The sequence below is a fragment of the Macaca mulatta genome, chromosome 5, assembly GCF_049350105.2.
Source record: "Macaca mulatta isolate MMU2019108-1 chromosome 5, T2T-MMU8v2.0, whole genome shotgun sequence".
Classification (NCBI taxonomy): domain Eukaryota; kingdom Metazoa; phylum Chordata; class Mammalia; order Primates; family Cercopithecidae; genus Macaca; species Macaca mulatta.
This window is the reverse complement of record NC_133410.1, coordinates 37,659,236-37,674,449: the sequence shown is the minus strand read 5'-3', so window position 1 is coordinate 37,674,449 and position 15,214 is coordinate 37,659,236. Positions and strand designations below refer to the sequence as shown.

The window sequence follows — 15,214 nt, the reverse complement described above, 5'->3', positions numbered from 1 at the left end:
GCCAGAAACTCCTGACCACTCTCTGGCAAACTCAGGCACGATTCTTTCCTTGCTAAGCCTCAGTTTCTTCATCTACAAAGGGAGGGTAAGTCACTTCACCAGCCTGTTGTGAGGGTTGAATATGAGTGTATATAGTGTCCATCTCACCGCCTGCAGGCACTAGTCACTCAAATGCAAACACCCTCCCCTCCCACCATGCCTTAACGTGCATCTAAATGACACAAGTTCACTGCAGTTGGATCTTATACACACTGAACTCCTTAGAGAGAGTCTTTCTGTATGCCATCTGTATTAGTCAGCCAGGGCTGCTGTAACAAAATACCACACACTGAGTGGCTTAAACAACAGAAGTTTATTTCTCATAATTCTGGAGGTTGGAAGTCCAAGGTTTGGTTTCTTCTGAAACCTCTCTCCTTGGCTTGCAGGTGGCTGCCATCTCCTCTGTGTGTGTGCATTCCTCATTTCTCTTTGTGTGTACAAATTTCCTCTCCTTATAAGGACACATACTGGATTAGGACCCTCTTTAATGGCTTCGTTTTAACTTAATCACCACTTTAAAGGCCCTGCCTTTAAATACAGTCACATTCTAAACTGCAAGAGGTTAGAGCACATTCTGTCTGTAACATCATCTTACCTCCCAGGTGCCAAGGACATGCTGCCTGGGAAACCCACTATGTCCCACCTTTCCTGCTTTTCCCTACTGAGATTGATGCACAGGACTTTTCAACATGGTTGTCCCTTCAAACTGTCCACCAATTTGGCACCATTTCTTCAGGATTATGCTAAGAGACTAGCCAAGCTGATCAGAAATGAAAGGGAAGTGCTGCGGTTCCTTCAGATTCTATGAACTCGCCTTTGTCCATTGGTTATGGACAGTTGACCAGAACAAGTACCAGGCACTTTCATAGAAATTGCTTTAATTCTTAGTCAATAAAGTGCACAGCCTCTCACCACTACCATCAAACACCCCCACAGCCTACTAAGAAAACTACTCCAGGGAGCAAGGCGGCATTGTGAAGTATATTTCAAACAGTAGTTATAGTAAAGAACATGATCTCATGAAAACCGTTGCTCTTGACTCCAGGGACTCTTGCATTCTTTACATTGACTCCTATCTGTCTCTGAGGGAGCTATCCCTGCTCATGCCAAGGTGTCTGTTAATTCTGAATCTATGTTTCTGAGCCCTAGTGTTTTTGCTTTTGTTCTTCCTAACATCTGTTGGTGGACATCCAACATCCAATATGGAACACCCTTACTGATATGAGTTCTAAGGCCAGGTCCCTCACGGGCCACAAGCCTTCCTTAGGTCTAACCTGCTTCTGTCTGTCTTTGACTGAAGCACCCATACTAGGCCCAATCTGGGGTGCTTAGGGAAGTAGGGTCTCACTATACAAAGACAGTGTCTCATCTAGAAGAAACCCATGGGAGCAGTTTCCGAGGAAGAGCACGTGGGCAGCCAGGCACCACATCTCTGCCCTCCCTCTAGGGCTCCCCGAGATCTGTCGTGCAGACTCATATCATATCAGCAGAGTAATGGCCATATTGGCAAATCTCATTTCCTTTTGCTGGTAGCCTTCTCCAAAATATTCCTGATCCATTTAGAGAATAAATGAGCTTCCCAACTCTAAGAGTTGAATTTTGTAAAACTGGATAAAACATGAACTTCCGTTTTTAAGTCATTGGAAATCATTTCAAATATATATAAAACCAAGTTTCTAATGGGTAAAACATGAGCGGAAAGGATAATTTGATATTCTAGGGGGAAAAGAAAACCTATAGGAAAAAGAAACCCAGAGTCAGAGTCGTCCCCACCGTCCTTTCTTTTCTTTTTATCTTTTAAATAACACTTTAGATAGAGTATGAACTTCTATAGTTGAACCTAAACAAAGCAGAAAGAGAACAGGAAATCAATGGGAATCACATCTTAATGCAACCTTTTCTAAACTAGTTCAAGAATCCATAGGGGACTCATTCTGTATTGGATTTCTGAAAGGACTGGAGCTTGTAACCCAGTGATTGATGCCTGCCATCAGCAGCACGTCTCTCTCTTTCCTCCCTCGAAGGCTTAGACAAATTTTACCTCATTCAACAAGCTCTCAATCATATTCATGAAGTCAAGACTTCAAATGGGGCATGATTACAACTTTAATAGCTATTTCAGGTAGAACTGATTCGCATGATGTGGGATCTTGGCAGCAGTTTAATTACTTTAGGGTAATGATGCGAATCTCGGTTTTGGCTTTACTGACTATTATGTGCGTTAATTAATATGATTAAATGTGCTGCTTTCCATGCTCTTTTATTCCCCTCTCTCTACTAATATTTGGGGCTTGTCTTCTGAACTGTTGTTGGTCAAAGTTTCTTTCCTCTCATTTTCATTGGTAGAGCAGGATGTATTCTTGAGAACACGAATGCATTTATTTATTGATAAAGAAAGTCTTCTGGAAATCTTTTGCAGAGATGAAGCAAAGGAGGGACTTTCTTGCCTTCTTCATCCTCTTTCTCTTGTTTCCTTCTTCCTCTGCTTGCTTGTTTGTTTTTGCTGCATTTCCCACTTTATGTGATTTTATGGCTCTTCAAAATGAATTCACCTTTCTAAACTTTGATGCAATTACTTAAGCCAATAATAACTTATGTTTGTTGATTGTTTACTGTGTACGAGGAATTTCTGTAAGTGCTTTCTTTGTCTTTTTTCATTACATCAAAGTAACAACATTATTCCTGTTTCATGGAAAAAACAGCAAAGTGTGTACAAATTAGGCAACTTGCCTGAGATAACATCCTGGGTAAATGATGGCACCAGCATTTTAATCCAGGTGGTCTGTGACTCCATAGTGGGAACTCTCCCATTGTAATTCCTACTGAAATCTGGTAGTTGTGAAAATAATTTCTCTCTCTCAAAATAACAGTCATTCCCACAATTAGTATTCGGCACATATATATGTTGGAAGTTTATTATATGCCAGAACCACTCTGGAGGCTCAGGGGTACAAGAGAATACTAGACAGAGCCCTTGCTCTCAAGGTAGCCATGCCTTTCTGGAGGTCATTAGTGTAGCATGTCATAACTGCTGTGGAGTGACGTCACACAGAATGTCTTCTAAAATTATAGCAACATGGTCATTCAGAGGGATTTGACATGTGCTGGGAAAATCTCAGTTAATTCTAGCCACTGGATTACTTCCTGCAAAAATGTAAAAAAAAAAAATCCAAGGGGTAGGATGTAGATGACAACCTTACTATCATCAAATATTAGCAACAGCCAACTATATCCCATGGTCAGATGAAAAGCCTATGGATTTCGAAATCACATAGACCTGGCTTCAAATCTCTGCTGGGTTCCTTATTAGCTGTGTGACTTTGAGCAATTTACCCAAACTCTCTGAACTTCTGTTTGTTCACCTATACAAGCAGATGAAAAAGATCTCACCTCTTGTAGTTGCTTAGACCAGGAATTTGCCAACTTTTTCTTGAAGGAACAGATAGTAAATATTTTAGTTTTTGCTCGCCTTCCAGGCTGTCACAGCTACTCAGCTCTGCCATTGTAGCATAAAAGCAGCCATGGACAATATGCAAATGAGTAAGTGTGGCACTATTACAATACATTTTATTTACAAAACCAGACAGGCTGGATCTGACCCATGGGGTATAGCTTGCTACCGCTTGGTTTAGAGCATTAAATGGAATATTAAAAGGAAAACGTGTATGAAGGTCTCTGATCTACTGTAGACAATGATTGTTCATTTTCCTTCCTTCCTGCAATTTATTTAATTAAGCTGACAGGACACAAAGGTGGACACAAACACTCTACCTCTCTCTTAAAGTGCTCATGGTCCACTTGAGGTGACAAGACATAGAAAAATATAGGGAACAATACAATTTTGGAATGGAATTGAGTGAATGGAATAATGACCATAAGAAAAATGGTTAATGTCAAGTGAAGAAAGAAGAAAGGATTTCCAGGTAGGAAATCTAAAGGAGGAGGAAAGCTCTAAGTATTTAAAGGAAGCTCAGTGAAGCCATTTGTCTGGAGAAGAGAGGGTGTATATAAGAAGAGTGAGTGGCAGTCAAGCTTAGCCACAGCAGTGTAGGGCTGAGTGATGGGTTCAGGAGTTTACATCTTTACCTGTAGATGTCATTCAATGTGCTACTGGGTTGTTGTTTTTTTAATAACATAGTAAGCACTCATCAGATATTTGTTGGGTGAATAAAGTCATCTGGAAGTGATTTGTGGGATGGTTGGCAGAAAATGGCAGCTGAAAATTCAGGGATTGATGGCAGCTAGCATCAGCCAGAAAGGACAGATCAAAAAGACACTGCACAGGAAGAACGGACATGACCAGTAACCAAACTGCAGGCAAGAGGGAGGTACTATTTAGAGATGATGCTGAGGTTTAAATCTGGCGACCAGAAAAATACTATTGTTATTGATTACCTTAGTCTGTTTGTGCTGCTGTAACAAAATGCTTTAGATTGAGTAATGTATAAACAATGGAGATGTATTTCTCAGAGTTCTGGAGGCTGGAAAGTCCAAGATCAAGGTGCTGGCATGTTTGGTGTCTGGTGAGAGCCTGGTCTTTGCTTACAAGATGACACCTCAAATGCTGTGTCCTCTGGAGGAGACAAATGCTGTGTCCTCATATAGCAGAAGGTATGGGGGAGAAAAAAGGGTCCAGCTAGTTCCCTCTAGCCATTTTATAAGGTACTTATTCCATCCTTGAGGGTGGAGCCCCTATAACCTAACTGCCTCCTAAAGGCCCCATTTCCTGATACTGTTGCATTGGGTCTCAAATTTTGGAGGGTCACAGACACTCAAACCATAGCGATGATAAAATGAAGGGTGTCACGGAAGTTGCTTTCTGGAGGAAACATTACGAATTTAGTCTCAAGCACTTGAATTTAGCATACCTGAGAACATCCAGGTGAACAAATTTGGTATGATAAGGGAGGCTCAAGAAAGAGACTGAACCTGGAAGCAGACAGAGATTTAGACATCAGCCTCATACACGGATGTCTCAGGAGAATGACTGAAGTCTCGATTCTGGCTGAGATTTGTGGACCAAAATGAAGATCTTGTGTCGGGACTGACTCAGAGACAGGGGTTCTCCTTAGAAACCTCAAAGCAGCTCCTAGTTCATCCTAAGTATTATGGCAATAGAAGTGCTGAGAGATTGATAAGGTCTCATAACATGTTTTAAAATGTAAAAACAAAGATCAGAAAAAGAATTAAATAAACCTTGGGATTCTGATGTCCAGAACTGTCTTCCATACAATCCTAAAGAAAAGACTCAGACCGTGAACTCCTACACTATGTAAATTCAATAAGTACACCTAGTACAGAGTAATCCCATTGAGTTCAATTAATAGAAGATATGGAAGTGTGTCACCAGTAATAATCATAAGACATTCTCAGCACTTTTCCACATGTGGCTAATGCAATCATAACTTAGCAAAGCTACTTTCAGATATACATCTGAATCTCTTGCTCTGCTAAATACAATTTTATGGCAAATCTTTTGCAATTTTCAATAGATCTCAACTTGATCTACTTCTCTTGTCTTGCACCTGCCTCAATTTTCTTGCTACTACTGTGAGGGAGGGGTTTTCCGTTGACTAGAAAGAAGTGATTTATGGGGCAAGAGGCAAAAGAAATGGATCCATCTAGAATAGCATTTTTATTATATTTTCTCTAAGTAAAATCAGAAAAGTGTTGCCCAGAGGCATTATGATCTGGCCATGTTAGACTCCAGCTCCTTATTAAATTGGTGAGTTATGGAGAAGGTGTTACCATCCGAGACAGTTTTTGAAGGGACTTTTCATTTTCCTATTTCCATTTAGCTATTTCTTGAAGCTGATGAAATACGTAGTACTTAGGTTATTGCAGGGTCAAGCAGAACATTCTTTTTAGGGAATACATAGCAGTGAAAGAAGTGTAGGATTTTTAAATCTGGCATCAGAGCTTGCCAAGTTTAAACATCCAAATTTGTATAAAAAGGGAAAACTCTGATCCAGAGAGACTAAATGACTAAAAGACTCAGAGTGTGCTGCAGAACCAGGTCTAGAATCCTGGCTCCCAGTCCATTACTGCAAGTACAACGTTTTAGAAATTCACATTGGCCACAAGCAGATTCTCCTCCCATTGTAAAAGAGCATTTAGGCCACAACCAGCAGAAACACTAAGCTGCGGATTTCTGTTCCTGATGCATCCACCGTGGTCATCTTCTGACATTTTCCAAGGACTGGGACAGCTTTGGAAAGCCCTCTTAGAGACCAGGTTATTTTAAGGTGGAAAACAGAAATCCTAACAAGCCCGGGCATATGCCTTTTTTTTTTTTTTTTTTAATGGAAAAGCTGAGGGACCCAAGAGCCAACCCTGAAACCTTGATATTTAAAGCAGTTGTCTGTAGACATAATACCCTAGTTTGATCAAAGGGTTGGGCCACACAATCCCAGGGAACAGGAAGGCTGACAAGGGGGAAGGGTTCTTTGTCCAGGAGGCCTGGAATCCGGATGCCCTGGCTGGCGGGTCTGCCGGGGAGGGGCTGAGGCCCAGTCTGTGCCCGCGTTCCTCCCCCTGTCCTTCTGGTCCCCACACCGAGAGATCAGACAGAGCCTGCTCTCTCCCCACACTCAGTATCCGATCGGTTTTCTTCAGGACATTAGTAAAATGCATGTATAGGGTTTGCTTGTATTTTTGTTGCTGTTTAATTCTACAATCAGAAAAGGTAAGCACCCCAGTTTAACTCTATGAGTCTTTCTCCCAGTATGTGGCTTCCTAAACAAATATTTCATCTATCGTTCAGGTCACATTCTTGACCTTGTTGTTTCAGGTGCCTGATAATTCTGGGCTAATGACGGCCTGGCGAGCACGTTGGTTGCCCCACCACCACCCCACCATTCTCCAGTGCGCCCCGCCCTCCCTCCTGTCCCCAGCAGCTTTCCCTGGGCCCATTTTCATACCAGCCCCTTCCCCATTAATTGCTTTTCCCTCGGTAGCCTTTCTTTTCTTTATCGAAGTGCTTACTCTGAAGGCTTCTACTTCAGATTCCTGTCCCCAGTGCCCTTGGCCTGTTCATTATTTAATTTTGCTTTCAGTCCCCTGCCTGTCAATGTCTGCGCCCTGTGATTGTTTTCATTTTTTAAAGTCTCCAAACAAAGATCACAGCCTTGTAGATACGCTTTTAAAATATTATACGCTTTTAAAATATTATAATGATATTATATATTATATTAAAATATTATAATGACACAGACATAAATTAGTTAGAAAAATGTGCTTTGGATCCACCTAGGTTCTCTGAAGCACAGAATTTGACTGATAAAAGGGCTTTATGCACTGCCCCCTGGCCCTGCTGACAACACTACCCCTAATGCCTGTCGTCCTGCTTTGTAAGTTGCTGAGATGGATATTTTTCTCTAGTCAGTCAAACAAATACATAAAGTAACTTCTAGAGTTCTTTGTCATTGTACTAAGCTGGCTGAAGGCATTTTAGAGATCCAATCTAATTGAGGGGGCGTGCATTAACATGGAAGGAAGCAACACTATCTGATAGCAACTGACATAGGTCTAGTCATGCAGTAAAGCATTCAAAATAATCCGGAGAAAGGATAACAGATCGAGCCTTTGGGAATGAGTGATATCTGGAGTCAGGAAAGTTCTTCTTCTGATTTTTCTTTTTGACCCTTAAATATCAGATGTGTTCAACATTATTATGGACTGAGTTCTATTCGCCCAAAAAGTGTATGTTGAATCCCTAACCCCCAGTGCCTCAGAATGTGACTGTATTTTGAGACAGGGTCTTTAAAGAGGTAATTAAGTTAAAATGAGTTCACTGGGATGAGCCCTAATCTGATCTCTGGTGTCCTTGTAAGAAGAGATTTGGACAGACCTGCAAGGAGGGAAAGGTATGTGTGGCACAGGGAGCAGAACGCCATCCTCAAGCTAAAAAGAGTGGTCTTAGAAGAAGCCAACCCTGGCAGCATTTTGAGTTGGGACTTGCAGCCTCTGGAACTATGAGAGAAGAAACTCCTGTTGTTTAAGCACCCACTGTGTGGTACCTTGTTATGGAAGCCCTGGCAAAATAATGCAAACATTGGTATTTCAAGATGGTGTTAGTTCTAGATGAACAATGAAATTAATCACAGAGCAATTTCCGGGCAGGAAGTGGCTTTTCTGCCCCTGTTTGGGTTTCCAGACACTTAATTCTTATTTGTGAACAAGTAGTAGATATTCAGCATGTGTTTATTGGGCACTTCCTTCATGCCACACACCACACTAGGCCAAGGAACAGAGATTCAGAAGCCTATGGCTGTATCTGGAGTCTAGATGAGTTGAGCTTCTCAAACTGGCAGTAGATGCATGCTGATGACGGTCCCCAAGGTAATCTTCCTAGGACCTAATGGCCACATTGTAATAAGACTTTTCTTCTTTAGTTACTAATTTGATTCCTAAAGTATTAGGTACATATAAAATAACCTTTTTGTGTAGATCAAAACGTTGAATTAAATGCAATATGGAACAGAATAAGATTAGATTGCATTCTGGAACAGAAAAAAGACATTAATGAAAAAACTGAGTAAATCCAAATGAAGTAGTTCAGCTAATAATAATGTGCCAATGTGAATGTCTTAGTTTTTCTACATGTATCTGGGTTATTTCTAATGTGTCCCCTAAAGTTTGATGTGTCCCCTAAAGTTCATGTGTTGGAAACATAATCCCCAGTGCAATGATGTTAGGAGATGAGTGATTAGGTCATGAGGGCTCTGACATCATGAATAGATTAATTTCATTACATGGAAGTGGGTCTGTTTGGTGAGAGTGGGTTTGCTAGAAAAGTGAGTTCAGGCCAGGCATGGTGTTTCACACCTATAATCCCAGCATTTTGGGAGTCTGAGGCGGGAGGATTGCTTGGGGCCAGGAGTTCCAGATCAGCCTGGATCACATAGTGAGACCCTGTCTCTACAAAGAACAACAACAAAAAAATTAGCCAGGTATGGTGTGGCGTGGTGGCTCATGCCTGTAATCCCAGCACTTTGGGAGGCCAAGGCAGGCAGATTACAAGGTCAGGAGATCAAGACCATCCTGGCTAACACGGCGAAACCCAGTCTCTACTGAAAATACAAAAAATTAGCCGGGTGTGGTGGTTGGGTGCCTGTAGTCCCAGCTACTTGGGAGGCTGAGGCAGGAGAATGGTGTGAACCCGGGAGGCAGAGCTTGCAGTGAGCAGAGATTGCACCACTGCACTTCAACCTGGGCGACAGAGTGAGACTCCGTCTCAAAAAACACAAAAACAAAAGCAAACAAACAAAAATTAGGCAGGTACACACCTACAGTCCTAGCTACTTGGGAGGCTGAGGTGGGAGGATTACAAGAGCTCAGGAGTTTGAAGCTGCAGTGAGGCATGATTGAACCACCATACTCCAACCTGGGCAACAGAGAAAAACCCTGCCTCAAAACAAACAAACAACAACAACAACAAAACTGAGTTCAGACCCCTCCTGCTCTTGCACTCTGACTCTCATGCTCTCTTGCCCTTCTACCTTCAGCCATGTGATGACACTGCATGAAAGCCCTCACCAGATGCTGGCCCCATGTCTTAGACTTTCCATCCTTCACAACCATTAACAAAATAGGCTTCTATTGTTTATCAATTATCCAGCTTCATGTGTTCTTTTATAGCAATACAAAATGAACTAAGACCATTGTATAACATGCTAACATTAGGGGAAATGAGGTAAAAGATGTATAGGAATTCTCTCTATAATTTTGGCAAATTTTCTATGAATTCCAAACATCTAAAATTATTCCAAAATTAAAAGTTTATTTTAAAAATGTTTGTATATTGGTGATTTTACATGGCTTAACCTAATAGGTAAAACCCGGATATTTAAATATAAAGCTGCCTGATGCAACATTTCAATGATACAGTAGTAGGATTTATGTTTGAAATTTAAGTATGTTTTAATTATAGATGTTTTTAGATAATTGATAGGCTTTTGTGCCTTGGCAGCCCAGCTCCTGGACCCCTAGCCAGTTATATGTACAAGTAAGAACTAACTGAACTTCCAAAGACAAAGGATGCTGTCGTCATTACTGAGGGACAGCTTGGGCTGAGACTAACTAATGGAACTTCTTTCACTTCTTTGACTAGGCAAGGATAAGTTGGGGACTCTGTGCTGATGGAATGACTGATTCCTTCTGTTCTTGGGAGTCAGTGGACACCCAACACAGCCTCATTCAAGGAGATCTGGTCACTTGCAACTCGTTTCTTCAGCAGAGGATCCTTCCTTCCTTCCCCACTGGGTCATGTAAGAACAGAAGGATTGTACCATATCAGTTTTGGGAGATTCCACATTCTCATTTGGAGGAAAAAGAATCTGCTTCCAGTTTTACCCCTGGAACTAGAAAATTAATCTTTAATCAGACCAATACCATTTAAGAGACTTGTTTTGTTTGGCGGACAAGTATTTGAGATTTTGAAGAATTATTTGCCACCCTTCTAAATTGGGAAGTTTCACAAAAATACCTGGATGTATGACTTCTCTTAAACAATCAGAAGTTCCAGCAACAGTTCTAAGTAATTCCATCATAGAAAAGATTGATTAGAGCTGAACAGCTGTCGTGCCCTTTCAAAGGGTCATATGCTCTGTGTTTGCTCATAGTCTCCACACAGCCCTCTCCACTCACTCATCCAGCCACTTTCAGCATTTGAGTTTACAACCCCTAGTCTAGATCAGTGTTTTTCAAACTACAGGTCATCCCACTGTGGGAGTCATTAAATCAGTGTCTTGGATAACCAGTATGATATGGTTTGGCTCTGTGTCCCCACCCAAATCTCATCTTATAGTTCCCATAATTCCCACGTGTTGTGAAAGGGACAGAATGATATGGTTTGGCTGTGTCCCTAACCAAATCTCATCTTGTAGTTCCCATAATTCCCATATATTGTGGGAGAGACCTGGTGGGAGATGGTTGAATCATGGGGGTGGGTCTTTCCCATGCTGTTCTAGTGATAGTGAACGGGTCTCATGAGAGCTGATGACTTTTAAAATGGGAGTTTCTCCTCACAAGCCCTCTTTTTGCCTGCTGCCATCCACGTAAGATGTGACTTGCTCCTCCTTGCTGTCTACCATGATTGTGAGGCCTCCCCAGCCACATGAAACTGTGAGCTCTCCATTAAACCTCTATCATTTGTAAATTGCCCAGTCTCAGGTATGTCTTTATCAGCAGCATGAAAACAAACTAATAGAGTAAAGTGGTACCACTAGAGTCGGGCACTGCTGAAAAGATACCCCAAAATGTGGAAGCAACTTTGAAAGGTAACAGGCAGAGGTTGGAACAGTTTGGAGGGCTCAGAAGAAGATGGGAAAAGGCAGGAAAGTTTGGAACTCCCTAGAGACTTGTTGAATGACTTTGACCAAAATGCTGATAATAATATAGACAATGAAATCCAAGCTGAGGTGGTCTCAGGTGGAGATGAAGAGCTTGTTGGGAACTGGAGCAAAGGTGACTCTTGCTATGTTTTAGCAAAGAGACTGGCAGCATTTCATCCCTGCCGAAGAGATTTGTGGAACTTTGAAATTGAGAGAGATGATTTAGGGTACATGGCAGAAGAAATTTCTAAGCAGCAAAGCATTCAATAGATGACTTGGGTGCCGTTAAAGGCATTCAGTTTTATAAGGGAAGCAGAGTGTAAAAGTAGAAAAGAAAATCCCATTTTCCGAGGAGAAATTCAAGCCGGCTGCAGAAATTTGCGTAAGTAATGAGGAGCCAAATGTTAATCCAGAAGACAATGGGGAAATGTCTCCATGGCATGTCAGAGGTCTTCACAGCAGCCTCTCCCATCACAGCCTGGAGGTCCAGGAGAAAAAAGTGGTTTCCTGGGCTGGGCCCAGGGTCCTTGTGCTGTGTGTGGTCTAGGGACTTAGTTCCCTGCATCCCAGCCTCTCCAGCTGTGGCTGAAAGGGGCCAATGTAGAGCTCAGGTCACAGCTTCAGTGGGTGCCCCAAGCCTTGGCAGCTTCCGTGTGGTGCTGAGCCTGGGAGTGCACAGAAGTCAAGAACTGGGGTTTGGGAACCTCCACCTAGATTTCAGAGGATGTATGGAGATGCCTGGATGTCCAGGAGAAGTTTGCTACTGGGGTGTGGGGGCGGGGGGGCTTTCATGGAGAACCTCTGCTAGGGCAGTACAGAAGGGAAATGTGGAGTTGGAGTCCCTACTGGGGCACCACCTAGTGGGGCTGTGAAAAGAGGGCCACCATTCTCCAGACCCCAGAATGGTCGATCCGCTGGCAGGTTCTACTCTGTGCCTGGAAAAACCACAGACACTCAACACCAGCCTGTGAAGGTAGCAGGAGGGAGGCTGTACCCTGCAAAGCCACAGGGGCGGGGCTGCCCAAGACCATGGGAACCCACCTCTTGCATCAGGATGACCTGAATGTGAGACATGGAGTCAAAGGAGACCATTTTGGAGCTTTAAGATTTGACTGCCCTGCTGGATTTCAGACTTGCATGGGGTCTGTAGCCCCTTTGTTTTGGCCAATTTCTCCCGTTTGGAATGGCTGTATTTACTCAGTGACTGTACCCCCATTATATCTAGGAAGAAACTAACTTGCTTTTGATTTTACAGGCTCATAGATGGAAGGGACTTGCCTTGTCTTGGATGAGACTTTGGACAGTGGACTTCTGAGTTAATGATGAAATCAGCTGAGACTCTGGGGGACTGTTGGGAAGGCACGATTTGTTTTGAAATGTGAAGATTTGAGATTTGGGAGGGGCCAGGGGCACAATGATATGGTTTGGCTCTGTGTCCTCACCCAAATCTCATCTTGTAGCTCCCATAATTCCCGTATATTGTGGGAGAGACCTGGTGGGAGATGGTTGAATCATGGGGGCGGGTTTTTCCTGTGCTGTTCTAGTGATAGTGAATGAGTCTCACGAGATCTGATCGTTTAAAAAACAGGAGTTTCTCTGCATAAACACTCTCTTTGCCTGCTGCCATCCACATAAGATGTGACTTGCTCCTCCTGTCCTTCCGCCATGATTGTGAGGCTTCCCCAGCCATGTGGAACCGTGAGTTCTCCATTAAACCTCTGTTGTTTGAAAATTGCCCAGTCTCAGATATGTCTTTATCAGCAGCATGAAAACAGACTAATACACAATAGTACAAGGAGGAAAAGAAGGAGAAAGAAGTGAAGAAAGAAGAGGAAGAGGAGGAAATAGAAAATATCAGAATATTTACATGTGGTAAGGACTACTGTTACTTTGTGAAACCTTTGTTTCAGTTGTGTTTATGTGTGCTCATACTGGGTTATCATATAAATTAAGTTTCTTTCTATGAGTTGCAATAAAATAAATTTGAAAGCCAAGACTAATAAAAATTTAAATAATCCAACCTCTTGTTAATCATTTATTTTGACCTTTTTGCTTACTGTTTTTGTTTTGTTTCTCTTTAAATTACCTGAGAGGGTAGGTGTTTGTTGTATACGCATACCCATGGAATTCACACATGCATGATGTGGATCTCCATGAATGCCCATAGAAGCTTTTTGGTGTTTCTCAGACCTATGATTCATCCAATTACCAAGTTGTATAGTTATCCTTTGGTAAGTTAGATCATATTAAATAATAATCAGATGTATTTACATGGGTTATTTAGGGCAACTAATAGTCTAAAATAGACCAGCACTGTCTCATAGAACTTTCTGTGATGATGGAAACATTCTATATCTGCACATTCAATATGGTAACTTCAAGCCACATGCAGCTCTTTATTACTTGAAATGTACCTAATGTGACAGAGGACCTATATTGTAAATTTAAATTTCAATTAGTTAAACTTTAAGTAGCTGTACATAAGCAGTGGCTACCATGTTGGATAGCATAACTCTAAATTCTAGAATTAGTATTTTGAAAAACAGATGGCTATATTTCTTGTTTTTCAGACTAGACAGTCAATTGGTCTGATATAATTATTTTATTCAGGCATCAATCACTGAAGAGTGAGAAGAGCTAACATTCCACTGGCTGGGCACAGCTTACTTTTCTTGGTCCAGAGTATTACTAGAGACAAATGACCCAGCTTCTAAATGTAGAATTTATAAGTTCTTATCCCCATTGATTTCCGGTTTTTCATATTGAAAATTGCTTTAAGCAAATTATGTGTTTGAACTATATGGATTAAAACTATAATAATTATTATTTGATAATTATAATAGTAACTATAATAACAACAATATGGATCTGTGTCCTCACCCAATCTCATGTTGAAATGTAATCCCAGGTGCTGGAGGTAGAGTCTGTGGGAGGTGATTGGATCATAGGAGCAGAGTTCTCATGAATGGTTTAGCACCATCCCCTCTTGGTACTGTATAGTGAGTGAGTTCTCATGAGACCTGGTTGTTTGAAAGTATGTAGCACCTTCCCCCTTGTTTTCTTCCTCCTGCTCCCAGTCATGTGAAGTGCTGGCTCCTGCTTTGCCTTCCACCATGATTGTTTCCTGAGGCCTCCCCAGAAGCAGAGGACGTGCTGCCAGGCTTTCTGTACAGCCTGCAAAACTGTGAGTCAATTACACCCCTTTATAAATTACCCTGTCTCAGGTATTTCTTTATGGAAGTGCAAGAAGAGACTAACACTAGAAATAATAAAAGTAATGAAAATAGTAGCAAGAATAGCAGACACTTAATAAGTGCTTACTATGTACCCGACACTGTGATAAGCCCTTTGTATACCTTATTCCACTTATTCTTCACCATAATCCTATGAGATAAGAGAGATATTATCCTATATGAGGAAATTCTTGTTTGTAAAGTAAGTAACTTACAAGATCACTCAGGTAGTGACTGAATGAGCCAGAATATGAATTCCATTCTGTCTGGCTATAAGTCCCTTATGGTAACCACTATGGTGTTCCTACAGGGTGCAAATCAGTTAGTTTTTCTATCAATCCATTGTTTCCTTGATAAAAACATGTCCAAGATGAATTACTAGTGGCTGTGCTAGGACAAGGGCCTGGGTCCTGTGATTCTGATGTGGGTACTCCCCACTGCCACACTCTTATTATAAATTTATCATTAATGCTGTTTCGGCCACATTTGCGGAAGCATGTGCTGGTGGGCTTCATTGAAACCTAGGCATTTTTTACTCTGGGGGGTCCTTCCTCCATAATATCAAAAATTCTATCTTCCTTTGTTGATATAAAGGCAAACATTCTGATC

The 15,214-nt window shown here is 41.7% G+C and overlaps 1 long non-coding RNA gene across 1 annotated transcript in view; it reads left to right on the top strand.

The window, feature by feature from the left end:
• The window catches only part of LOC144341140 (uncharacterized), a 166,537-nt gene extending 153,339 nt beyond the window's left edge, over window positions 1–13,198 (top strand). Inside the window, exon 3 of the long non-coding RNA XR_013417811.1 lies at window positions 13,134–13,198. This is a non-coding gene — a long non-coding RNA (uncharacterized LOC144341140). The remainder of the gene's footprint in view (window positions 1–13,133) is intronic.
• The last annotated feature ends 2,016 nt before the right edge of the window (window positions 13,199–15,214 follow it).